General features: G+C 48.8%; 1 protein-coding gene across 7 annotated transcripts in view; it reads right to left on the bottom strand.

Moving 5' to 3' along the window:
- The window catches only part of RALY (RALY heterogeneous nuclear ribonucleoprotein), a 145,974-nt gene that overhangs the window by 94,468 nt on the left and 25,420 nt on the right, over positions 1 to 26,086 (bottom strand). The window contains exon 1 of one of the 7 annotated variants that reach the window (XM_054081438.1): positions 9,467 to 9,518. The exons of the other annotated variants lie outside the window; for them this stretch is intronic. The gene's annotated coding sequence lies outside the window, so the exon portion shown is untranslated. Of the gene's footprint in view, positions 1 to 9,466; positions 9,519 to 26,086 lie in introns of those variants that run through there. 7 annotated transcript variants of the gene reach the window in all.

A 26,086-nucleotide genomic window follows, 5' to 3' on the forward strand; every position in this document is an offset into this window, starting at 1 on the left:
ACCTTAGAGACCATCAACTCCAACTGTACCTTTCTACTACTAAATCACGTCCCCAGGTTCCTCATCTACCCACTTTTGAAGGTGCTTTCCCTTCCCTGCCATGGACTGAGGTTTCTGGCTGGCCTGCAAGCGGTGCACTGATGTGTAACCTTGGGAGACTCACCAGGTAGAAGCACACCCAAGGCGTTACAATTCAGCAGTGGGAACTGCAGGACTTTTTACAGCGTTTTAATGCTGGGCAACACACAAGTTCCTGCTGAACAGGCCCCCGGTAGGGCTGCGTTGGCACAGTCAGGACTGCAGACAAACCTCCTCGCAGGGAAGGCATGGCTGCACCTCCCCTAAGAACTGGGCTAATGCTTTAGACGTGGGATCTAGGTCACATCAAATCCTCACTCCTCTGCAACCAAACACACACCGACTCCTCCCCCTGCCCCAGCACTCCGGGCAAGGAGCTGGAGCTGTGGTTGAATGGATTAGATGCAGAGAGACCTCCTTGGTGCTCCGTGCTCTCAGCCCCAGGCTCCAGAGCTGGGACTGTGCCTCCAACCTCACAGCCTACACTGTCCAGAGCTGATGCAAACTGCCTCCAGGTCTCCATACTCCCAATTCCAGCCTCTAAGCCATTAACAAGATCCAGCTATTTAAACAAATCATCCTTTTTGGGCTAGCAATGATGTACAACAGAGGTAATATATCACTGTGAGATTCCTGCTCTGCATTCTCCACCCTCCTCAAACCAGCAGTGATTCCCACCTCCTGCCTTCCAAGCAATGTTTTATGAGTAACCATGGCTTTTTATTGAAAGAGCAATAATTTTTCTACCCTGCTCTATGAACTGCTCAGATATGTGGGCTGCCTGATCCCACGGAGAGGGCAGGAGGAGCAGTCAGGGCTCTTGCCAGTCGTCACCAACGTTAGGGCACACAGACAGTTCATCCACCCATCCTGCCACAAGAGACGCTCCATAATTAGAGGCTCAATTCAGTCTGTTACGCCACAGCATTGCAAAAGGTCAAACTGGAATGAAGCTTTTAATTAAAACAGAGAAAGCACTAAAGAGACAGAGAAATGAAGCACTGGGCTTCAACCATGGACGAGGACACACATATCTAATGACCTGATCAGAAATGACACGCTGGCTTTCACAGCAGAAGCCTCTGTGCAGTCTGGCAGCACACTGACGGATAATCCTTCCTGCACGGGGGTTCAAAGCTCTGCATTACAAAGCCACCACAGTGACAAAGGCTAAAAGCAGGGGATGCTGCCACATGGCCACATTTCTCATTATCGGAGAACTCAAGAAAGTATTCGACGTGACAAACTTTCCAGTGCTGTTTCCCCAGTTCCCCTTATTTCACTGGACCCAGCATTCAAGGTTTATTGAGCCTCTCAGAGACTTGGTAGCAACTCTCAGAAGTTCAAGTGAATAAATAAAGTGCTGGAATCAATGAGGAGAGCCGCAATGCTGTCAGAATGGGTATTCATGCAGGAGAGATGCAGAAGAGGGGAAAGAGTAAGAGAAACTTGAGGTCAAACCAGGTCTGAGCGGAGCCCTGAATATCAAAACTCTCAGAGCCACCAGAGATATGGAAAAGCAAATGGCTCATGGCCTGCTCTGACCACACCTGCTGGAGCCCTGAAGGTCCCTACTTTGCCATTGCTTGGACAGAATGGGGCAGATGGAGAATTACAGAAGCAAATCCCAGCGAGGATGGAGGACGAACAGTTTTCACCCGAGATCTGGATAAGGTACTTGCACACCTTCTCCCATCACACTCCCAAACTTACCCAGATGCCTTAACCGAGACAAAATTTCTTACTTTGCTCCTGAAGTGTTCTGTTGATAAGAACAACTCCAAAGTTGTACGAGGGGTGGGGAAGTACGAGGGGCAGAGGGTCACAATGCATCAAAGAGTATCAGAAGCTGTGAGTTCTGGTCCTGGCTCCACTGTGCACTGGTGCCTCTTTGACACCAAATTACTGCATCTCTCTGTGTCCCTTAGGATTTTCAGCTAGACGCAGGTGAGATGTGCAAAGCTGACCGATAACCTCAAGTAGAAGCTGTACAGAAGGCTCAACAGAAAAATCTCACCATTGGGAAGATTAAGGGAGCTAAGAAAAGGAAGTTCACCTTTTTACTGCTGCATAATCCCTCTTTTCCCAAACGTACAGCTACATAAAAGACCAAATTGACCTGCTCTTACACAGAGTTCCTCTTCACTACATGAGTCCTAATGAGTTCAAGCAGCAGGAGCAGCAGAACAGCCCTGGCAAGGCTGGAGTCCATCAATCGAGTGCCCCATCTCGTGATTTTTCTAGAATCATTTCAACCCAGCATGCAAAAGTGAAGGAGGAAGGAGATAAGTACCCTGTCAAAATACAACCAGATCTTTCAAACAAAGTAACTGCACTAAAACGTGCTGTTTTATTTCCACTCTGGGCTCCCAAAGCATTTCCCTTCTCTCCCTGAATGATAACGGGCATAAAAATTAAATATAAATTCTCCAGCAAAAAGCGAAACACACTGACGGGCCATAAATCATGAGGGCTGGATGGCATTCAGAAGAAGTTGGGGGAAGGAATAAAGGATGAAATAGTGTAAATACTGACCAAGATATATCATAGACCCTTAAAAATCCAAGACTCATCCCCAGGGCAGGGGATTTGTCACAATGGGCTGAATTTTGATGAAGCAGCAAAGAGAACTTGCCCAATGAAGCAGCAAGGTTGGTACGGGGTGCTCGCAGTGCCACAGGCTTAGGGTGCAGTGAAGGTCACCATGCTTACACCTCCACTTCATGTAGGGATGAAGAACCCCACATAAACATCTTCTAGCTTCCCCAAAGCCATAATTCTGCACCAGTTGCTAACAGCCGAGGTCAGAAGTCCTGCAAAGAGACTTTCTCTTTGAGGGTTTCTAACATCTTCTGTAGAAAACTGGAGAAGTGTCCTTCATGTTCACCCAATGTGGACGGGCGCTGCCCTTCTTTCTCCCCAGGGCCGCAGGCCAAACATGAGCCACTGGGCTGGCACCTGCAGCGGGATCAGTCAGGAACTTTGGATAAATGAAGAAGGACCAGCCTGGTGCTGCATCTAAATCACCTCACCTCTCCTCTTTTAGCTTAAAATCCTTTCTCCTCATCCTGTCTCTGCACTCCCTGATCCAGAGCCCCTCCCCAGCTTTCCTGAAGCCCCTTTCAGCAATGGAAGCTGCTCTAAGGTCTCCCCACAGCCTTCTCTTCTCCAGGCTGAGCAACTCCAACTCTCTCAGCCAGTCCTTGTACATGAGGTGCTCCAGCCCTTGGATTATGTCCGTGGCCTCTTCTTGACTCGCTCCAACAGCTGCACGTCCCTCCTGTGCCAAGGGTTCCAGAACTGAACTCATTTCTGAGCTGCAGCTCTCGTGGACTGGATTCTCTTATCTAATGACCTGAGATTCTTCCATCGGCATTTCTAGTAACTTGAAGCACTCCCTGGGGCATCACACAGAAGCACAATATTCTGGAAACGCTGTATATCAACACCAATTTTCTTCTAATAAACAAGATCACCTTTAATTTTGCAGGCACCTCCTACTTCATTAAACTTAAAGATCTTTCTCTCCAGGGGCTTCCTTCTCAACTGGGGCAGGAAATGAAAAGACAGAAAACGCAATTTAATTGGGGATGAAGCTTCATCTTTACACTGCCTATCATAATTATGCGTCGTTTAAAAACAAGTGTGGAGCAGGTGCAAAATGGCATCAGCTCCGGATGTGCATAAAAAAGGTTGACACCAGCAGCACGCTTCAGCAAAGACTCAGATGGTGCAACTTGAAAACTCCTTTTCTCTTTGGTTTCTTGCTTTCTTTGTTCCCTCAAGCATTGTGGGCAAATTTCCTTTTGAAATGAGAGAGAAGAAACAGCATCTTTGTCAGGCCAAGTAACTTGAAAGGAAGAGAAGGTCATTCCAGCATCACAGCAACAGACCTTGTAAGAGGTGGAGCAGGGCTGGTGTCAGCATAAAGGATGGGTGAGTGGAGGTACAGCAGTGTGGCCACGTGTCATCTGCTGCTCTTGCTTCTTCCTCTCTGGGTATCACTTTGCATCCCTTCCATGCCCTACACAAGATGCCCAGCTGGGTTTGATGTGTCCAGGTGAGACTGGAGAGCACAACTGTGGAACTGATCTCAAGACACTGAAGTTTGCCCTGGAAGCTGAGCTGGCTGGCAGGGGGTTTCTGCTTTCTGTCATGTCACCCAATCCCCTTCTTCCTGCTCCAGCACCAGGATCAAACACTTCCGCAAACAAAGCAACAAAACACTTTTGTTAAGTTCATACTGAGGGTTTCAATCAACCTTCTGCAGACAGCAAAACCAAAGAAGATCAAGAGAAGCTTATGCTGCACCTTTGGAGTTGTTCACCAACGCATTATAAGGGAAAGGAGACCTGGAGTTCACCTTCTGCACTGCTTCAGAGTCTCCATAGGATTTAGGGCAGCTCACTTAGCTTAAGCCTTCCCAAAACACCTTCCAACACTGAGGCTTTTCCATCCTTAGCCCAAAATCAGACCCACTACATGCACCCCTCCATGCTGAGATCATCCTCATGGGGTTTCCATGCAGGCTTAGGAGTTTGGACTTATTCCAACCCCAGCCACTCCTCTGCATGATGGTCGTTTCTCATTTGCCCTCCAGAGCACTCCAAACTCTGCAGGTTAAAACGTGCCAGAGACAGCAGACAGCGTGCAGAAACCAAACCACTTGACTTCAAAACAAATGCAGAGAAGCTTGGATGGAGCGTGAGGTTTCCTGGGCTCCTGCCTGGTTTGAGATGACTTGTTTTGAGGATGTTCCTCCTGAAATAGAGGTGCCTGAAACTTCAGAGTGGAGATCTCTAGCCTTTGTGCCTATCTGGATGGCATCAGTAACACCCAGGATTTAAATAGTGACTATTTTTCTAACAAGTGCCTTTTCTTTACTTCCAGCCATAGGTGAAATAGGGAGAAACTCCGCTTAACAGATGCACTTTAATTAGTTGCCTGTCATTGGCAAGGCCCTGCTCTTATATTCTGATGCAAATTCACAGCCTTTCACTTTAAGCAATACATCAGTTTAGCTTTAGTCTTCCAGCGATCCTTTACCGTTACCTTTTCTCCTCAGTGAATCAATATTCAGATCCTCTAATTGGAACTTAGCTGCTCAGCCAACCTTGGGCTCCGTTTGTTTAGCAGCTGAGCGGATCCCACACTTTTACTGACAGAACCAGCGAAGCCAAACATTGCACAGTAGCTCTCAGGCAGGGATGCTGCAGGGATGCTGCAGCGATGCCGCCTGCTCCTTCCCCTCTCCCACACACCCCCATGCAGTCCTGATCCATGAGCCATGAGCTCCATGCAGCTGGAAACAAGGCATGCCTTGCCCAAGAGTATTTTCTGTAATGGAGATACGATACCCTAAACCAGGTCCCAGCCCAGGCTGGGATGTAGGAGAGGTCAGTTTTCCTGTTCCACTTCAAGGGGCAACGATATAGCTCCCCATCATTTCTAATTTTAAATCACCACGTCTCAATCTTCAGCCTGTAGATTCTCTCCTGCTGTCAAAAGGTCACCAGGCCAGTTGGAAAGTCATTTTTCACAAGCTTGCTAATCCAGAGGCACCTTGCTGCCTCCTCCCACCAGGGAAATGTTGACAACAAAACTAATCAGAGGACTGCAGGGTGGGTAAGGCACTGCAGACAGGACTGGCCTTTAAGGTACCAGCCAGAAATTCAAGAGATTCAGGAGCGGTTCCTGGCCCTTCCGCAGACTCGCTGCATGACCTTGGGCTCCAGCTCTGTGCCTCAATCTCACCTTTGCTAACTGAGGTTATTAACACTTCCCACGGTCATGCAGATAAATTAATTTATGTTTAGAAAATGAACTATTACAATGGGCACAAAGATCCTTTTAGAATAAAACTACATAGGTTTTCCATTGCATCACCACTGGCTTTAGGGGAATGAAGCCAAGAAGGACCAATCCGTTGTAGAGTGTGTCCAGGGGAGGACAATGGAGCTGGGGAAGGGGCTGGAGCTCAGGAGTTTTGGGAGTAGCTGAGGGACATAGGGCTGTTTAGCTTGGAGGAGACTGAGGGGAGACCTCATCGCTCTCTACAACTACCTGAAAGGAGGTTCTAGGGAGGTGGGTGCTGATCTCTTCTCCCAAGTAACGAGGGACAGGATGAGAGGAAACGGCCTCAAGTTGTGTTAGGTGAGGTTCAGACTGGATATTAGGAAAATGTTCTTTACTGACAGAGTGGTGAAGCACTGGCAGAGGCTGCCCAGGGCAGTGGTGGAGTCCCCATCCCTGGAGGGGTTCAAAACCATGTGGCCGTGGCAACTGGAGAGGGACAGTGGGGTTGGGGTGATGGTTAGACTGGATGAGCTGAGACATCTTTTCCAAATCTATTGATTCTGTGATTCTGTGTCTAGGGCTGGGCTTTTCACTAGATTTGTGCATTCTGTGAATAATCTCCTGCAGTGCAGTCTGAGCAAATTACTCCGACTGCACTGATGTTTAAGAGGAGGTATACGCCATTCAGAGGGGCACAGACGCTGTATGAGCTGGCGCGTGGCAGTGCACTGGGACCCCTGGAGATGGAAGAGAAAGGAAAGGGAAGCCCTAAGCCTCCAGTCAAAACTTCAGCAGTGGAGCTAATTGGTTTATACACATTTACCCCTGCACCCAAGTACCACCTCAGTTCGGTGTTTCATTTTACATGACTGGTCCAGCCGACCTGCCATTGTGCTGCTTGATTCTGCCTCTCTCACTCACTTACATATATATTATCCAGTCCCTAAATCTTTTTTAATAGCTTCTTCACTCGTGTGCCCTCCTGTCTAATTCCAGCACCATCAGCACAAGGCAGGTTGCAGATAGGAAGAAGCTGACATTTCTCTTTTGAGTAATTTGCAGTAGATTTCTTGCCTGTTTGATGTAGTCATTTTGTTCTCTGCACTGATGTGACATTAATTATTGTTAAATATTCTTATCTGTTACATACAGTTCTGTTTAGATAAAGGTCAGTGCATGAACCCCTGACAGCGCTTGTTGCTGCCGTGCTCTAAAGCCAATTTGTCATCCTCTCCCTTTAATATCCTCATCTTAGTTTCAGTCCATTTTTTCCATTAATTCAGGCACATTAGACAGTCATTAAAAAATGCAAAATATCTCAGCTGTTTGCATTGGCACTCAGATAGGAAATTATTAGTTCGGGTAGCACCGACTGCACAGGGAGGTCAGGTACCACTGCCCATGTGAGTCCAGCAGCAGCCTTTGGTTAAAGAGTTGTATGGCTGCCCCCTAAAATATGCACAGATTTCTGCTTCAACTGAAGATCAGCTAAGCCTTGTCTAGCAATGACTTCTCCCAGCCTGGTTCCCAGTGGGATAACGACATAAACCCACACCACCCTCTCTTGGCAGAGGATAAGAAGGGCAAGCTCAAACCGTTGGATGTGCTCCATCTTCCCCAGGACCCAGCAAGCAGCTGGACGCACATGAGCCTGCTTACACCAAATAAAAGCCACACCAACATCTGCTCAGTCTCACTTTCTATCTCTCTGAAAAAAGCCCCTCCTGCCACCCCTGCGTGTTGCTTCCCACAGTAGCACCATCACATGTGGATGGAGAAGACACCCCGGCTGGGACTCATTCCTCACACCCCACCTGGCTTGGGACACCTTAATAGACCAAACCAGCATCTCCGTGGTGTCTCACAGCTGGGAGCTGCAGGTTTGCCAGCTGTCAGAAAGCAGCCTGTGCCCTTGAGTAGCACTCCCAGGGGACAAGGTCGTCACACAGTCTTACAGGAACACACGTCAGTGTGGCGCAAACAACAGACATGAGGACATTTAGTCTGCAGCATCAGAGAGCAGGGAGCAGATACAATTCCCAGGTCATCTTACACCAGCAGCCCCCACTGAGGAGTGGGGCTGGCAGCTCCCAGTGCCTTGTAAAAATCTGTTTTAATGCTCGGCTGAAGCTCGGGCGCTTTTATGCCTCCATCCAGCAAAACGCTTCAGCGTGCACTTAACTCCAAGCACACAAATAGCCTTAATTACAGCATGGGAGCTATTCAGACACTTAAACTGAAGTCCATGCCTAAGCCAGCGTCTGAGTGAGGATGTTAGTCTAGAGAGAAGGAGCAAAGAAGATGACGAAGAGCTGAGCCCACAGCACCAATGTGGTGATGAGGACCAGGGTGGACATGCTCGGATGGGGCAGGGGACTGGGTAAATGCAAAGGCTCAGCTGGCTGAAAAGGTGGCTCCTGCCGCAGAAGTAGAGAAGGATGCAAGGGCAGATTTGGCATGACCAAAACTACCACGAAATAAACCATGCGCTTGTTTCAGCACTTGTCAAATGGAAGAACACTTGGTCATTTATTCCAAGTGACATTTAATTTTGTATTGTGCTAAATCATTTTGTACTTTTAAATGAAATAGAATAAACTCCCAAACTCATCCCCTTCTCAGTAGAATACAAAGAAATACTATTTTTTGCTGACTGGAATCAAGAGTGGGTTTGTTCTTTTTTCCATATATGAATGAGACAAAAGACAGAAGGGAAAATCATATCTGGGCCTCCTCAGTGCTAGGCTGAAGGGAGAAAGGCATAGTTCACACCGTGCTGAACCTGCCCCAGCCTGAGGGTATCGGACTTCTTGTGCAATCGGCACCTGCATGTGCTGTCCTGGACCAGCACAGGCACTGAGGCTCCTGCTCCATGCAGACCTATGGAGACCCAGAAACATGCTACGGCCAGCTACACCGATGGAGACACGTGCAGGGCAGAATCACAGAATCATTAAGGTTGGAAAAGACCTCTGAGATCATCCAGTCCAACCGCCAGGCCAACATCACTATGCTTAATAAACCATGGCTCAAAGTGGCACGGGGACATGGTTTGTGAACCCCTCCAGGGACAGGGAATGCACCACTAATGTGGGCAGCCGGTTCCAATCCCTCTCCACTCTGTCAGTAAAGAATTTTTTCCTAACATCCACTCTAAACCTCAGATGACACAACTTCAGGCAGTCTCCGCTTGTCTTAACACTTGTTCCTTGCGAGCAGAGCCCAGCACCCACCTCACTCCAACCCCCTTTCAGGAGCTGCAGAGAGCCATGAGGTCTCCCCTCAGCTTCCTTTTCTCCAGGTTAAACAGCCCCAGGGCACTCAGCCACTCCTTGTAAGACTTGTGCTTTACACCCTTCACCAGCTCCGTTGCCCTGAAGAAGCCCCTGTATTGAACAGCTTCACTCTATACCTGACCCTCAGCCTCCTGCTTTGCAACCACGGACCAGTCTGCACAAAAGGACTCCTCTACCCTTCTGCTGCTTATGACAGAGCCGCCTTCCTCACTCTTTCTCAAAGACTTATTCAGTACAACCTTCAATAAGCTACCGGGCAAACAGATATTCACATCTTCGGTCCTCAGTTTACTTACCAGCACAAGGAGAAGAAACTGCACTGCCACCTTGCCCTTCTCTAAATTGGGATATGGAGAAGGGCGAGAGCTGGCTTCTCATGTTTAGAAAGGTATGAGAAAACTTGGGTCCTCTCTGGGTTTGGGGACAGAGTGTCCTGCAGCTAAAAATAAAGAGACAAGTCAAAGAGTCAAGGCCAGCAAAAGGCACCGGTAGGGTGACTTAAGGCAAAAACCAGAGCTTGTTTATTTATGTAGCCAGTGTCTATCCAGCAAGAGAGACAAACCTCCGCACACATGCTGCCTGCGTGACGGACAGGCTCCTGCCAGCTGTCGGAGTCCAATTTCTCATGCAGACACAGGGGTTCCCTCTGCCCTCACTGCAGGCAATGCCTTTCTTGCAACTATTCGTAGCAGGGTAAGGTGCAGGAGCAGAGGGAAATGGCAAGGGATGGAAATTACTGCTCCAGTAAATGGTCTCCCTTCTTGCCACCACAATAGGGAGCTCAGGATCCAAGCCTCACCACGGTCCATGCTTGCAACCGTCCCAAGGTTGTGGGATACAAGATGAAAATCTCTCCCAGAGGCTCTGTCAGCAGCTTGACTTGGGTGGGAGACGTCCTCTGCCTGGTGCAGCACTGGACTGTTCTGTGCTGCCCAAAGTGCTCCACCACACCTTCCTCGGAGGTCCTGCCCTACACCAGACCCGGGAATCTGCCGCAGATGGGGTTTGGTTCCTCATCAGCCCAAAGGGCCAGAGCTCCAGAGAAAAGGTCCATTGCTAAAAGCAGCAGGACACAACTCCAAGGTGGCATGGCTGGCAGGTGACAGTCCTAAGGAACAGGGATTGTCCTTGAGTCCGCTCTGAAGTAGCCACATCCCAGGCAGCTCAGCCAGCCCATGCATGGACTGTGGTTGATAAGCCACAAGTGTCATTCCAAGCATCCCACAAGTGTCATTCCAAGCATCCCACAAGACGTGGGCAAAGGGAACTGCAGTGCCACATGGCTATTAGCCCTGTCCCATGCAGGTGCCTTCCCTGCCATGAGAATTTTATCTTCACCAAAAATCCTTCACTACAAAAGGACAGGAGGACACAAAGATACCTGAAGAGTGGTTTTGCTGCACTTGGGATGGCATCTCTCGCTGACCGATTTCTCTGCAGCAACTGCTGCATGTGTAACAGTGAACACCAGCCTACCAGCACATCCTAGTGCAAACCAGGGGTAGCCGGGCTCACCTTCCTGAAGTTAAACTGGGATGGAAGTTGTGGTCTGTAAAGTTTTTTTTTCCTGTTCTTCCCAAAGATCTCCAAGCCTGAGAAGAAGTGTTGCAAAGGGCCATGAGACGATTAAGGTGTTCTCAGCCTGATTTTGCTCCTGTCTTGCTCTTAGAGGAGTCTGGGCAATCACAACGAAAATCTGAAAGTAAGTACAGGTGAGACCCAAGGGAGAGCTGCTTGGCACAGTCCTTTTCTCCAGTAACACCTGCAAGGTTTCATTTACCAAGGTTAAACAGTTCTATTGCCAGAGCCCGGCGGGTGTCAGCAAGCAGCGGCTGGGGGAGACAGCAGGGAAGAAAAGGCATCCTGCTCACTGTCAGCATCATTTAGGAAAACAAACCCTGAGCAAAGTGAACCCAAGAAGCCCTCAAACATCTGGGCACGAGCAGTAAAAGGTCCGGACAAACTGGCTGTACAGAGCAATGCATCAACAGAGGGGGGTCAACAGGGTATCATTTACCACTCATGAAAGACACTTACAATTTAACAATGGCCAGGCATAACTGACACTCACCTGGAGCCCTGCATTTAGTTCTGGAGTCCTCAGCATAGGAAGGACATGGATCTGTTGGAGCAAGTCCAGAGGAGGCCACAAAGATGATCCAGGAGCTGGAGCACCTCCCATAAAAGAATAGGCTGAAAGAGTTGGGGTTGCTCAGCCTGGGGAAGATAAGGCTGTGGGGAGACCTTAAAGCAGCTTCCAGTCCTGAAAGGGGCTCCAGGAAAGCCATGGAGGGGCTCTGGATCAGGGATTGCAGGGATAGGATGAGGGCGAGTGGTTTTAAGCTGAAAGAGGGGAGATTGAGATGAGATCTTAGGAAGGAATGTTTTGATGTGAGGATGGGGAGGCAGTGGCACAGATTGTCCGATGAAGTTTTGGATGCTCCATCCCTGGAGATGTTCAAGGCCAGCTTGGATGAGGCTTTGAGCCCCTAATCCAGTGGAAGGTGTCCCTGCCCACGGGCTTTAAGGTCCCTTCCAACCCAAACCATTCTATGATTCTATGATGATCCAAAGGACAACTGACTTTCTGCCGGTGATCGAACCTTCAGATCTATTTCTGTAATAAGACCCATATCCCTCCTACCAGCTGTGACGCCAGAAGGAGAAAAATCATGAAGGATCTCTATGGCCTGAGAAGATGTCAGGTCAAACCTTTCTCTCGGGCCATCTCTGTTGGGAACCCAGGCACAGCCAGCACCTTGTGCCTCTCCAGAGAAGTGTCCTCTGTAGGATGCTGTGGGTGCTATGGCACACAAAGAGCTGGGGTGATGCTCAGATGGAATACAAGATGGGCAAGAGTCTGTGTCTGAGGGAGCTCTGGCCCAAGAAGTCACAGGTCACATCAGGGCCAGCACACCAGCTCCTGGGGCTGGGCTCCCTCTCCGCCTGCAGCAAGAGGCATGGCCAGACATGGTCCCAGCACCTGTGAGCTTGGGCATCAGCTGTCCTAGCAGAGAGAACATCTCCTTTGCCCCTGGGGCTGTGGCTGGATCCTCTATCTCTTGCAAAAACCCACATTGTACCTACCTATGTATCAAACACAGCCTCCTATCCAAATCCTGATGATCCTTAATCCCGAGATTGCCAGAAATCCCTTCTCCCCCGTCCCACTCGAGCTGCATGGCTGCTGTTGGCATGTATCTACAACCCACCTGCGCAGGCCGGGAAGTCCAACACTCCCCACCAGTTCAGCTCAGGGAGGGTTGGCAGGATATAATGATCCCCATCAGAATTTAATTCTAGCTCCAGAACTAACCCTTGCCAAAGTGCCACGAGTGCTTCCGTGACAAATAATTTGATGCTTCATCCAAAAGACAGCAATGCTGTGGACGGCTCCCTAGGGAACTGCAGAAATGCTGGCAGAGACGCAGCAAGCTCACGGCTCTGCAGCCTCCAGCCCATGGGCCATTGCAACCACCAGCAGAAGCTCCTCAGAGGTCCAGGAAAGAACCGCAGGTAGATCAGAAACAAGCCCCAGCCAACACGTGTATTCAAGTATTTCAGTGAAAAATTAGATGGGAGGTTTGCTTTCTTGGTTCCAAGTTAAAATGGTTGAAGCCATCAGAGTTCAGCTCCTGTCGGCTGGTGTAAACAAGCAAAATGCTGATACTGAGATGCAGCCACTAAAGATGCTGAGGGAGCACCAAGAGGAGCCTCTGAAACTGCCTCTATGCCAGGCTAAGCCTTCCATACAGGGCTGTTCAATTCAATTTGCCTTGCTTCATTAACCTCGATGGATTTACACATGAGACCAGCACGGAAAAAAATCAATTATCTATCTATTTAACCCCCTGCCCCGATACTATTCCCTCTGTCCCATATTTGGCTCTTTCTCTGACATCTGAATTCTTACAGACCTGCCAGAAACATGGGTGCAGTCTCCATGCTGCAGGACAAATCCCCTGCTTCATTCACCAAGGTAAGGAAAGGATGAAGCCACAGTTGCTTTTGCAAGAGTAATTTCAGCAATGAGCTGACAGGAAAATGAAGCAAAGGCACCTCTACTGCTCCACCACTGCTGAGCCTCAGGCACAAAATCCACTCAATCCCAGTTCAGTGCTCACCCGAACGCTTTGTCATGGTGCACAGACCACAGTCTCTCAAAGCTCTGGGAAGCTGGAAGGGTCTTTTCTCACCCTCATCCTACAGACACTTCTTGAGAACCTACTTACAAACGAGCCAGTGGTGTGAACGCGGCCACACGAGACTCAGCTTGGCCATGGGGACCTCCTGGGGATGCCTGCACGAGCCGGTGCTTGCACAGCTCCAGCTGGAGAGGTGGATATTAATTCTGTACTAAATTGGGTGGTTTGTTGTACACAAGCAATTGCTTTTTTTAATGAAATGGGTGTATCATTATGATTAGGCATAGTCGTTACATTCAGCCTTTAATTAGGTTTGCGTAATTAGAAATACACCGAGTTATTTCACACAGTGGAAAAAATATTGCTTGGATGGGGCTATACAAGACAGCGACAGCTTTCTCCGTAGCTCCCAGAGCTGATTGATAATCTGAAACAAACACCACCTTTTTGAGACCCTCACAAGGTGTGCATAATGCTTAATTTCTGGCAGGTTTTGCATGTCTAAAAGGTAGGAACAGGCAACAGCAAGCGAAAAATATCATAGCTAGTTCCTACTGGCATTTTCTTCTCCTGCTAGGAGATTCACCTGCCCAACCAGGGTAATCAGGAGCTTAATGCTGCAGGAGGCACCAGCACTAACCACAAGGCCAGGCTCCCTGCAATGGACAGGGCCAGCAAGAGGACGTGTCCCCAGGTCACCCCTGGGGCTCAGACACGTGGATGGGACATTCATATACCCAATGCTGAGAAAGCCATTTGGAGACAAACTAACAGATCAGGATGCTTCTGCAAAAACCCAGATGAGATTGCAGCCCCATTGCTGCATGGTATAGAACCATGGAATCATTAAAGTTGGAAATGACCTCTCAGCTCATCCAGTCCAACTGTCAGCCCAACGCCACTGTGCCGGCTAAACCATGGCCCCAGGTGCAACAGCTACTCTTTTTTTTTTGAACACCTCCAGGATGGTGACTCCACCACCTTCCTGGGCAGCCGGTTCCAGCGCTTAACTTCCTCCTTCAGAACCAAAAATCCATTGCATCAAGCAAGCTGGTTGACTGATGTTGGCTTGTTTCACCTAGCAAACAAAGGCTGAGAGGTCACAGAGCTGCTTTCCAGAGGGGAAGCATCAGGCCAGATGCCAAATCATTTCAGCAAAGAGAGATCGCAGCATGCAGCAACGGCCACAATGAACAGGCTGTGAACAGACTCGAGCAACCACGCTCTCAGCCACCAGCACAGGGGGCAGGGTTGGCTCTCCATCCTGCTCCCAAGGATCCAGACAAAGCTACTCGTAAGAAAAAAATGTCCAAGATTTTCTGCTCGGAGTCAGGAATGGTTGGACTCGATGATCCAATGGGTCCTTTCCAACCTGGTGATTCTATGATTTATGAGCAGTGGAGAGACAGAAAAACCATTCTCCCCAAGCTGGGTGCTCCCTTGCAGGACTGCAAGCCTTTTCCAGCACGCAGCAGTGCAAAGGGCTGATCCAGCTCCGCTTGGGTTGGCTGCTCAGAGAGAAATTCTAGCTCCTCCTGACTGTCGTAATAATTGTTCTCTGCAGCTCCCCAATAGAGCCAGGAGGGTGCTGGGCTCTTGTCCCAAGTAACACGAGATAGGATGAGAGGAAATGGCCTCAAGTTGCACCAGGGGAGGTTTAGATTGGATATCAGGAAAAAGTTCTTTACTGAAAGAGTGGTGGAACTGGCTGCCCAGGGCAGGGGTGGAGTCTCCAACCATGGAGGGGTTCAGAAACCATGTGGCCACGGCATGGCCAGGACATGGTTCAGCCGGCACGGTGGGGTTGGGCTGATGGTTGGACTGGATGAGCTGAGAGGCCTTTCCTCAACCTCAACGATTCTACAATTCTCTTCAATGATAACACCCAGCTGGAAGAACGTTTAAGTCTCAGCACAATTGTCCCACCCACAGGATGCAATAGGCATGAGGCTCCCACAGGAGAAAAAAGTGCTTTCACTTATTTCTTTAGGTTGGACTTAAGGAGAACAACTTTCTGGGGTCCTGGAATGGATCAAGCTTAAAACAAGCAGCCACTAGCATTGCTGCTGATATAAAATTTAGCCCTGTCAGCTAGAGGTTTCAAACAGATGGAAAAAATAATTTGGGGGCTTTGTTTTGTTTGTGATTTTTTTTTAACCGTCTCATGGAATCAGTAATCAGAAAAGAAAAACAAAAAAATACTTCCTCCAAGGTCATTTGCCAAAAAGTTGCTTCAACCTTCCATCAAATCCTACCACCAAGATGGAAGAAGGAGGACATGTTTTTTATCAGCAAATGTGGTATTTGCTTAAAGATCAGCCATATCAGTCATATATATACACATAAATGTGTCTTGGAGCCTGTGCATACCTCCACGTGTAAGAGAGAGTTCCCTGATGGCCTCCTGCCAGAAACATCTTATTACACACCACCTCAGCACTGCCCTTTCTGGAACATCCACTTCTTCAGAGCAATATCCTCCTCTTTCTCTTGTGGATCCCCAGATACCACAGGCTTTGTCGGAGATGAGTTTATTAATTCCAAAATACCACCCCCCTGCAACGAAACTGTTAACATAAACCTAGGGGAATATAACAAGTTTTCCTGATCATTTTTCTTCGGGCAAACCTGAACGCAGAGCTTTGCCCTGAATCCAGTCTTTCTTCGAAGGCTACTCTAAATTTCAAATCAACTTCACTTAGCCTCTTACCAACAGCACTGCTGCATAACTCACATCTATTTTGTCTCCACACTTTCTCAGACACAGATGGGGACAGTATCCCTGCAGGAGAAAAGCCCAGTGATGCTACAAGTCACTCTCTGAGCTACCACCAAGGGTCTCAATCTCCTGCCACTACAGAAATGGTGTTGCAGTCAGTGTAAACATCTACTCTGCTCGGCCAAAAATCTGTGGAGGAGTCCAACATGGTATCACCCGCTGCTCTGCTTGACCTCTGACGACCTGTTTGAGGAGCAAACACGAGGATCCCTTGGGAGACACCCTTGGCACCCTGATCCTCATGCTAAACATCCTGTTGATTCTCGAAAGTGCCTGTAACACACAATACACATGAGCAACACCAAACCCATACACAGAATCATAGAATCACAGAACAGTTTGGGTTGGAAGAGACCTTAAAGATCATCCAGTCCCGCCGCCTGCCATGGGCAGGGACACCTCCCACTGGATCCAGTTGCCCCAAGCCCCATCCAACATGGCATTGAAGACCTCCAGGGATGGGGCAGCCATGACTTCTTGGGGCAACCTGGGCCAGGGCCTCCCCATGCTCATGGTGAAGAATTTCTTTCTAACATTTCATCTCAATCTCCCTTTACAGCTAATGTTTAGTCTAAACACATCTCCGTAACTATTTGGAAAGGACCTGACCCCATATTTACCAATGACCCACAGTGTCGATTGAGCATCCAGCTGCCTTCAGCCTCACAGCTCCCTAACCTCTGAGACAAGGGACATCTCCAGTCCAGGTGCTCACCCCCTTCTACTGCAACAGCCACAGGTCTTCCGCCCACCCCTGTGCAAACAGCTCCCACCCAGGCAGGTGAGGGTGCTGTCTCACATCATCCTTTTGAAAGCACACATCATCCTTAATGAGGGCAGCAATGAGGACCTACCAGCAGCACATCACTGGTGGCAACCCTATCGATGCAAATCCGGCACCACCCTCACGCACTCAAGTACCACCTCTCCCGCTCACACTGGGCGTCAAGGGCTGTGTCCTGTTGGACCCAGAGCATGGTCCTCTTACATAGTTTCACATAGAATCACAGAATTGTTTGTGTTGGAAGGGACCTCAATGCCCATTCAGTTCCAAACCCCTGCCATGGGCAGGGACAACTTTCACTAGATCCAGTTGCTCCAAGCCCCATCCAACATGGCCTGGGACACCTCCAGGGATGGGGCAGCCGTGACTTCTTGGGGCAACCTGGGCCAGGGCCTCCCCATGCTCATGGTAAAGAATTTCTTTCTAACATTTCATCTCAATCTCCCCTTTCAGCTTAAAACTGTTCTCTCTCATCCTATCCCTGCATTCCCTAATCAAGAGCCCCTCCTCAAGTTTCCTGGAGCCCCTTTCAGCACTGGAAGCTGCTCTAAGGTCCCTCTGGAGCCTTCTCTTCTCCAGGCTGAACAACCCCAACTCTCTCAGCCTGTCCTCATACGGGAGGTTCTCCAGCCCTCGGATCACCTTTGTGGAGTCCTCTGGACTCACTCTAACAGATCCATGTCCTTCCTGTGCTGAGGACTCCATAACTGCTTTTAGCACTCCAGGCAGTGGGGACACTGAAACCCAAAGCCCAAGAGTAGAAAAGCATCTTGTGGCACAACCAGGAGCAGAAACTGGACTTGCATCACAGCATTGCAGACTGGCAAAGTTCCCGAGCCCTTTCTTCTGTGGTATCTGTTGGCACATCAACAACAGGCACCTGTAACAGGCTGAGTGCTCTTTGCATCCTAGGGGAAAACACCAAAAGCATGAAGCATTCCAGAAAACAACAGGAAAATGCTCTCTTGTGAGACTTGAGCCTGAGGTTTTCCCATTAGAGTATTCTTACTGCTGGGGAAATGAAGTAGAGACAAGAAATGGCCCTCAGCCACGGAGTTAACTACTGACAAGAGAACTGCCAGCTTTACCATCAGTTGTGCACGCAGCTGCCTTGCTACTCTGAGCAATATTTGTATCTTAAGTAATTTCTCCCACTTTGGCAGGGATGGTGCAGCACAGCCAGCAATAAGCTGGCCAGACAAGGGTACAGCCCACACCTCTTGGTGGGGCCAATGGCCCAGAGCTTCTGAGAAGAAAATGTCTACACTTTGGCTCGGCTCCAGCTGTGCCAAGTTATGGCAAGATTTGAAAAAAGCTAGAAGAGACAGAAACAGGCAGTTCTAACCTGTGCGATGATAAAGCTCCTAAAATCACAGCCTTCCCCTTAGAGTTCTTCTATTAAATTGCTTCTCAAGCAGCAGTGCTGGCAAGTGGGAAAAGAGGGATCCAATTATACAAACAACTCACGACACATGGACAAGAGCATTTGATTAAGGAGCACTTCAAAGAAAGTCCTTAATGAACATTTGAAGGACCCCTGATAGATGTTTGCAGTCATGTCTGGAGCTAATTTAAACAAAATGTTTATTTGCAAAACCAGGTGAGAGTCAAATAACGAAGCAAAGTCTTGTTTCCTTCCTCTTCCACAGCTTTGCTTTAGGTATGTGGTTCCTGCTACTCAAACTTCTCTCAGTCCTGTTTGTGGAATAAAACTTTTCCTCCCCACCTGCAGGCTTTCGGGCTAGAAGTGCTAATTTGCTCATTGCAATCACAGCCCTGAGTGACTCCTCGAAACCCTCCAACTTCTCAGGCCAATCAAAAATAAGCAGCACAGCTTGAATTTCAAACATTACTTGAAGCTGAACAACTCTGAGAGCTCTTCATCAAACCCACTTGAACGAACAAGGTTAGGAGAAACCTCACGTCTGGAGCGGTGGTTGGCACAGCAGAAGAAGCTGCATCCACCAGGAGCTACAGCTTCTGAGTATGTGGGGTAGCTGCTCACAGTACGTCGTGTATCCCTCCCGAAAAGGATGGTGGGACCACAGAAAACTACTGTTCCTCACGCTTTAGGGGAGTACCAAAGCTCTTAGTCAGACATCAATGAGATGAGCCATTTCAAGTCTCTCTTCATACAATCATCGTATCACAGAATGGTTTGGATTGGAAAGGACCTTAAAGCCCACCCAGTTCCAAACCCCTGCCATGGGCAGGGACAACTTTCACTAGATCCAGTTACTCCAAGCCCCATCCAACCTGGCCTAGAACCCCTCCAGGGATGGGGCAGCCACCACTGCTCTGCCCAACCTGGGCCAGAGCCTCCCCACCCTCACAGCAAAAAAATTCTCCCTAAGATCTTACCTCAATCTCCGCTCTTGCAGATGAAAATTATTCCCCTTTGTCCCATCCCTGCACTCCCTGATCCAGAGCCCCTCCCCGGCTTTCCTGGAGCCCCTTTCAGTCCTGGAAGCTGCTCTAAGGTCTCCCTGAAGCCTTCTCTTCTCCAGGCTGAACAACCCCAACTCTCTCAGCCTGTCCTCATACAGGAGGTGATGCAGCCCTTGGATTATCTCCATGGCCTCCTCCGCACTCACACTAACAGATCCATGTCCTTCCTGTGTTGAGGACTTCCAAATAACACCATCTATATCTTGCTCAGAGTGTTTCACCAAGCAAATCTCCCAAGAGGCAATGAGAAACTCTGGTTCCCGCAGCCATGCTGGGGACCCTAGCAAACCCTGGGACAACTGCTCCTCCTGGGCACCAGCTGCTGGGAGAGGATCCATCTGCTCAGTTGAGCAGGATGGACTGACAACTTTCAGAATGAAGATGAGCGGCAGCAGCTTGAGTTGTAGATACGAGGGAGGATGTGTATCCTTCGACAAGGAAAGCACCTGCATCCCTGCACTGATCCCCAGATGACAGAGCCCCCGACACAGAAATAATGTATAGTAAACAAAGTACAGGTGCAGAGTAAACCGTAAACTTACAACAGAAGCTCATTTTCACTTCACTGACATGCAGAAATATTTCAGTTTAGTCCAAACCTCCTCACCAAAGCACTCTCTACAAAGCGCCAGTGAGGTGACTGACTTTGAAAACAGGAAAATGGAAATTAGTTTGGAAGAAACAAATCGCTGCTGAATAATGGGTCCCAGCAGAAATCTGATCAGCACGCCTCAGCCAGACCTTGAACTTACACAGCTGCTACACCTAAGAACGAATATTGAATATTCAAACACCCAAACTTCCAAACCCCTGCATCTCTCTGGTGTCCAGCTTATCTTCTGCTTTTTCTCTGGTATAAAATATGAGTTTTATCTGTCCAGGACTGAAACAAAGGGTCACTTTCAGAAATCGCTTGGATTCATCATGATGTCCTAATGGTAGAGGCAAACATTAAAATAAAACTTCATCACAAGTTTTGAAACAAAGGAGTTGAATTTTCAAAACAGGCTTTTGAGTGCAATTTTTTTCCATTCAACATTTTTTTTCTGGCACATCTATATTTTTAAAAACATTTCAAATTTGATGAAAAATTTTTGTGAAAAATATGTCCTCGTTCAGCTTCTCTTCTTGACTGATTGCACAAAATGATCTTTCAATGATGAGGAAGTATTGATTTACCTAAAGGTGATAAGCGGCTGGTGATTAGAAGAAGACAGCTTTTCATACACTCCAGGAGAAATGTGTGCCCCCAAAGGCACACACCATGTGGGATATAATGACAATGCCACAGGGCCACCAGGATAGGGGTCTTTTCCCACTTTGTGTAAAAGCCTCATGCCGCCCTTAGCCGGCCTCCCTCTATCCCGCAGTACAAACATGGTGGGCTGGCAACAGCTCCAGAACAAGGGAGTTGCTGATCACAGAATCATAGAATCACCAGGTTGGAAGGGATCCACCGGGTCATTGAGTCCAACCATTCCCAACACTCCCTAACCCATGACCCTCAGCACCTCGTCCACCTGTCCTTTAAACACCTCCAGGGAAGGTGCCTCCACCCCCTCCCTGGGCAGCCTCTGACAGGGCCCAATGAACGTTTCCATGAAAATTTTTTTCCTGATGTCAAGCCTGAACCTTCCCTGGTGCAGCTTGAGGCCATTCCCCCTTGTCCTGTCCTCTGTCACTTGGGAGAAGAGCCCAGCACCCTCCTCTCCACAACCTCCTTTCAGGTAGTTGTAGAGAGTAATAAGGTCTCCCCTCAGCCTCCTCTTCTCCAGGCTAAACAACCCCAGCTCTCTCAGCTGCTCCTCATAAGACTTGTTCTCCAGCCCCTTCCTCAGCTTCGTTGCTCTTCTCTGGACACACTCCAGAGCCTCAACATCCTTCTTGTGGTGAGGGGCCCAGAACTGAACACAGGATTCGAGGTGCGGTCTCACCAGTGCCGAGTACAGAGGGAGAATAACCTCCCTGGACCTGCTGGTCACACAGTTTCCGATACAAGCCAAGATGCCATTGGCCTTCTTGGCCACCTGGGCACACTGCTGGCTCATGGTCAGTCGGCTGTCAAACAACACCCCCAGGTCCTTCTCCTCCAGGCAGCTTTCTAGCCGGACTTCTCCTCGTCTGTAGCACTGCATAGGGAGGGTTGTTGTGCCCCAAGTGAGGACCCGGCATTTGGCCTTGTTAAACCTCCTGCCATTGACCTGAGCCCAGCGGTCCAGCCTGTTCAGATCCCTTTGCAGAGCCTCCCTACCCTCCAGCAGATCCACACTTCCACCCAGCTTAGTGTCATCTGCAAACTTGCTGAGGGTGCACTCAATGCCTTCATCCAGGTCAGTGATAAAGACATTGAACAGGGCTGGACCCAGTACTGAGCCCTGAGGAACCCCACTTGTGACTGCCTCCAGCTGGAGTGAACTCCATTGACCACCACTCTCTGGGCCATCCAACCAGTTTCCAACCCAGGAGAGTGTGCGCCTGTCCGGGCCAGAGGCTGACAGTTTCTGAAGCAGAATGCTGTGAGAAACTGTGTCAAAGGCTTTACTGAAGTCCAAGAAGACTACATCCACAGCCTTTCCACCATCTAATAGTCGAGTCACATCATCATCCAAACAAGATGAGCAGACTGAGTGGTGCTTTCTGAAGTGACGTACAGCATGACGGATAAAGAGCCTTAGAGCTTCGGATACGCACTGCCTGCCAACAGGGGTGTTTAGGGGGGTTAACACACCCTAAAGGGTGAAAAAAGGAGAAAAGTGCAGCAGGAGGTTTTGTGAGACATTACCATTGGGACAGCGATAGAGAAGCCTGATGATGAGGAACCCCATGAGTCAAGCACGAGGCAGTCCTTGCCTAGCACGCAGCGCAACAGCAGTCCATCCAAGCTAGGAAGAACAACCTACAGCACCATTCCCAGATTTCCTTCCAGCTCCGACACATCTCCTTCAGCTTCTTTGACAACTCAGAGACTGATTAGGCACCTCTAAAGGTCCCTTCCTACCTGAACTGTTCCATTATTAAAGGTTAGGAGAACTGCACTGGGATGGCAGGACTTTCCCCCTTGATGAGATGCCCGAATGCTGACGTTCCTGAGGCTGCAGAACAACAGGGAAATAAGCAGGGAACTTTTAACTGGTTGGAGATAAACATTAATGGCTTTTCTGAAGGGCGCTAAATGTCCCCTGCCACCCAAATATCTTTCTGCTGAAAGCAAATGGGGAACAACAGGCCTGTGAAGGAAACATCAGCCCCTCTCTCAGCATACCATGTGTGTTATCCGTAATACAAGCCCTGCTGTAGGAACCACAGCGGCCCCCTCATCCTGGGTTCGGCATGGTGCTCTGCCCGTCAAGCAACTCAAAACTTCCACAAAATCCAAAGCATGAGCTGCTCACAAAGCCGAGTAACCCTGTGGCAGATTGTGTGGATGATTAACATTCAGCGACTCGGCGTGAATCCTTCGTCTCACAGCGATGGCAAAAGCGACTCAGTGGCTCCAAAGCCATCTCTGCACTTGGGATGGTGCTGATGAAGCGCAAACCCCTGCGAGGCTACGGCGTAGGAGAGGACCTTGGGATGGTGCTGATGAGCGGCTCACTCTTGCAAGGCTATGGCGTGTGAGGAGACAGGACAGTTCAGCTGGGGTCAGCAAAGCCATCACGCAACTCCAGCTGTCCCCTGCTTGCTCAGCAGCTCTCGGCTGGGCTCTCTGAAGGCCCGTTCCCAACATACACTTTCTCCTCGCTAAGAGAGATGGAGGCAGCTGTGTGCACAGGGGGGACAGCCTGACGCAGGACCCAACTGCTTTGAAGAGGGTCCTGCTTAGGCAGCACCCCAACATGAGCTTTCCCTCCTGCATAAAGTATCTATCACCACCTGGAAAGATCTAACTCGGGTCCTGAGCTCTTTCCTTTGCCAAAGCTGCTCCTAACACTAACCCAGATAACAGAGCAGCCTCAGCACTTTCCCCCTTGCTCTGCCAACATCCCAGTTCCCCTCAAACCTCCTACTTGGGTCACCCCTGCTTTGCAGACTCCCACACAGCACACAGCAAGAGCAAATTATCACCATTCACCGTAGTTCTTCACACACGGCTACACAACCACACACATGGACATGAGCCTGGATCCTGGAAATACCATCTCAGAGTGGGAAGGGACAGGCACCCCCGCTGCCATCTCTGAAATGACAGTCTTGCACGAAGGTGGAGGTGCTGAGGATTAATGGGAACATGTCATCACCTACTGGGTTCTGTTTCTGCACTCAGGAGAAGTGGAAGGCTTGCTCCATAAGGATCCTGGCACGATTCCCTCCTGCTCCCCATCTTCTCCTGAGAAGACAGACTGCCCACCACTGTTTAGTCTTCGGGAGTAAAAAGGACGCTAAGCATGTGTCTACACGGTCAAGTGGAAGAGTCATAACAAGATGGGGAGGTGTAACATTGTGGTAAGGAGCTCATAGGAGAAAGCAGGGGCTGCACCCACGACGAGCTACAGTCATGGTTACAGCCAAAACCTTCTCTGGGATTGCCCCTGCCAGTTACTGTCACAGATCCGTGCCTTTCATGGACTACAGCCATATTCATGGCTTGTATCAGCCGTGGTGCGGCCAACAAGAGTAAGGACAGGATATCATTATTCAGCAAAGGGCAGATGCTATGTTGCTAAGTTGGCCTTTTTGCTTATTTTCCCAGAATCCACTTTAAAACAAACTTTATTGGTACTAAAACTAGATTAAATGAAACATACTGCATAATACATGAGAGGAGAGATAGAGCCACCTATCTTTATATGATAAATATCTATATCTAGAGCTCAGCACCTATCTTTATTGTTGGCATTACACACAGCTTAGGCTCCTGCACTCAGCCTCAGCTTTTCAAAAAAATCTAGGGAAGGCAGGTGATCAAATACCCTTGGAATTCATTATGATGCACGGGAGATGCAAGTCAGTAAGACACTTGGGCTTCACTGAAAGTCCTGCCATTAAACATGGTATATTAAATACAATCTTGCCTTCATATTATGGCACTCATTTCAAGGGAGCCCAAACCCATTCGCAAGCATGACATCTGCTGTCCTGTCTTCACCTGCAGAGGCACAGCCAGACTGAGCAAGAAGCTGTTATTCAACATCCCCCACAACAGTTCAATGCTGACCTTCCCCAGAGTCACTGAAGAGGTGCCACCACGGCAGAGTCCCCGTCACCCACTTAGTATCCTACTGCCTCTGCTGCTCCTCCACTTGAAATAAAGCATCATCTTTCAATAAGAAAAGGTTTCCATGAGACATTACGCTCAGCTGAGTTTCTCAACCCATCTATTCACTGGGCACAACGTGTCTTCTACACACAACCATCACCACAGTTCAAGGCTGGCTTCCTCCCTGGAGTGCATGGGCAGGAGGAATAACAATTACATACATATGGCTATTTCCTACTCTGACAAAATCCAAACAAAATAAAACCTGAAACTATAGTGTTTCTAGGGCACGTGGGTCCAAACTTCATCTGGTTTAAAGATGAAGCACTGGGTCAGTGGAAATATTTTAACTCACTAGAGCTGCTTCCCTCCTTTCTGATTTAAATGCCAAGTTACTGGGTATGTTCAAGTCATATGATGTAAAATGTGGTAGTTCTTTGGCATCATTACCCATCCTTGCATGTGGACCTGCAGGATTTCTCTCTCTTGCATATCCCAAACCAACATTTGAGTGTTACAAACTACACTGCCGGTTCAAAATTGAACAAAAATTAAAACGCATCAGATATTCTTCTGTGCTGAGCTATGTAGATTAGGAAAAGTCAGATAGCAAAGATCACAAATTGATTGGCAGTGCTGCAGATGGACAAGCACTTGAAGGCCAGTCCTGGAGTCCATGCTGCCCTGTTAAACTGTTCTTATCTCAGCCCGTGAGGTTTTTTTTTTCCCCTGAGTCTCCTCCCCACCCCCATCCGGGAGGGGACAGGGGTGAGCGAGCTTCTGGTGGTTTTCTGCTACCAGCTATCAAGTTAAACCATAACAGATAGGCACCAACATTTTGCCTTTCATGAAACAGCACGCTTGATGCAGTCACTCTCGGTCGCGGGCAGCTGTATGTGTAAGATCATCACCCATTGTGGTCCCAAAGTCCTTGCCGAACATCTGCCTGCTCTTCCACAGTCAAATACTGGGCTGTGCCCTATACCGGAGAATAGGAAATCAGAGCCCTCCCACAAGTTTCCTGGAGCACAGCAAATTAATTGGGGTATTGAACTGATGAGGTTAGATTCAATTAGCTCAATTTGACGCAGGTGCTTTAAGCAATATTTTTCTAGCATACTGTCACTCATTATTAAAGAAGTTCATCTTGGCACAAGGTAAAAAAAAAGATCTCAGAGCAGCTTTTCCAGGTGTGTATCCATAACCCTTTGGGGTGCATTTTCATCCTTTATGAGGGTGACAACATGCAAAGCTGCAAACAGCTGAGGAGGAACGACCAATCTTGTGTTTACAGCCCAGAACTCTGGGGATGTCTGGCCAGGAGCAACCTCTAGGTCTCCACAGCTTGGTGATGAAAAAATGTATGGATGCTCATCCACTCTTTCTATCCTGCCTACTCCAAGTATAATTGCTCGGGACACAACTTGAATTTAATAAAGCCCTTTGCATGCTGAGATCTTAACCCTAACAGTGGAAGCCACAGAGCTACCACTGCCCAGATACCACAGCACATTAAAACCAGCAATGTACCTGGATTTGAACCAAATTCCTTTCCTGGACACA

The sequence above is a fragment of the Cuculus canorus genome, chromosome 16, assembly GCF_017976375.1.
Source record: "Cuculus canorus isolate bCucCan1 chromosome 16, bCucCan1.pri, whole genome shotgun sequence".
NCBI lineage: Eukaryota > Metazoa > Chordata > Aves > Cuculiformes > Cuculidae > Cuculus > Cuculus canorus.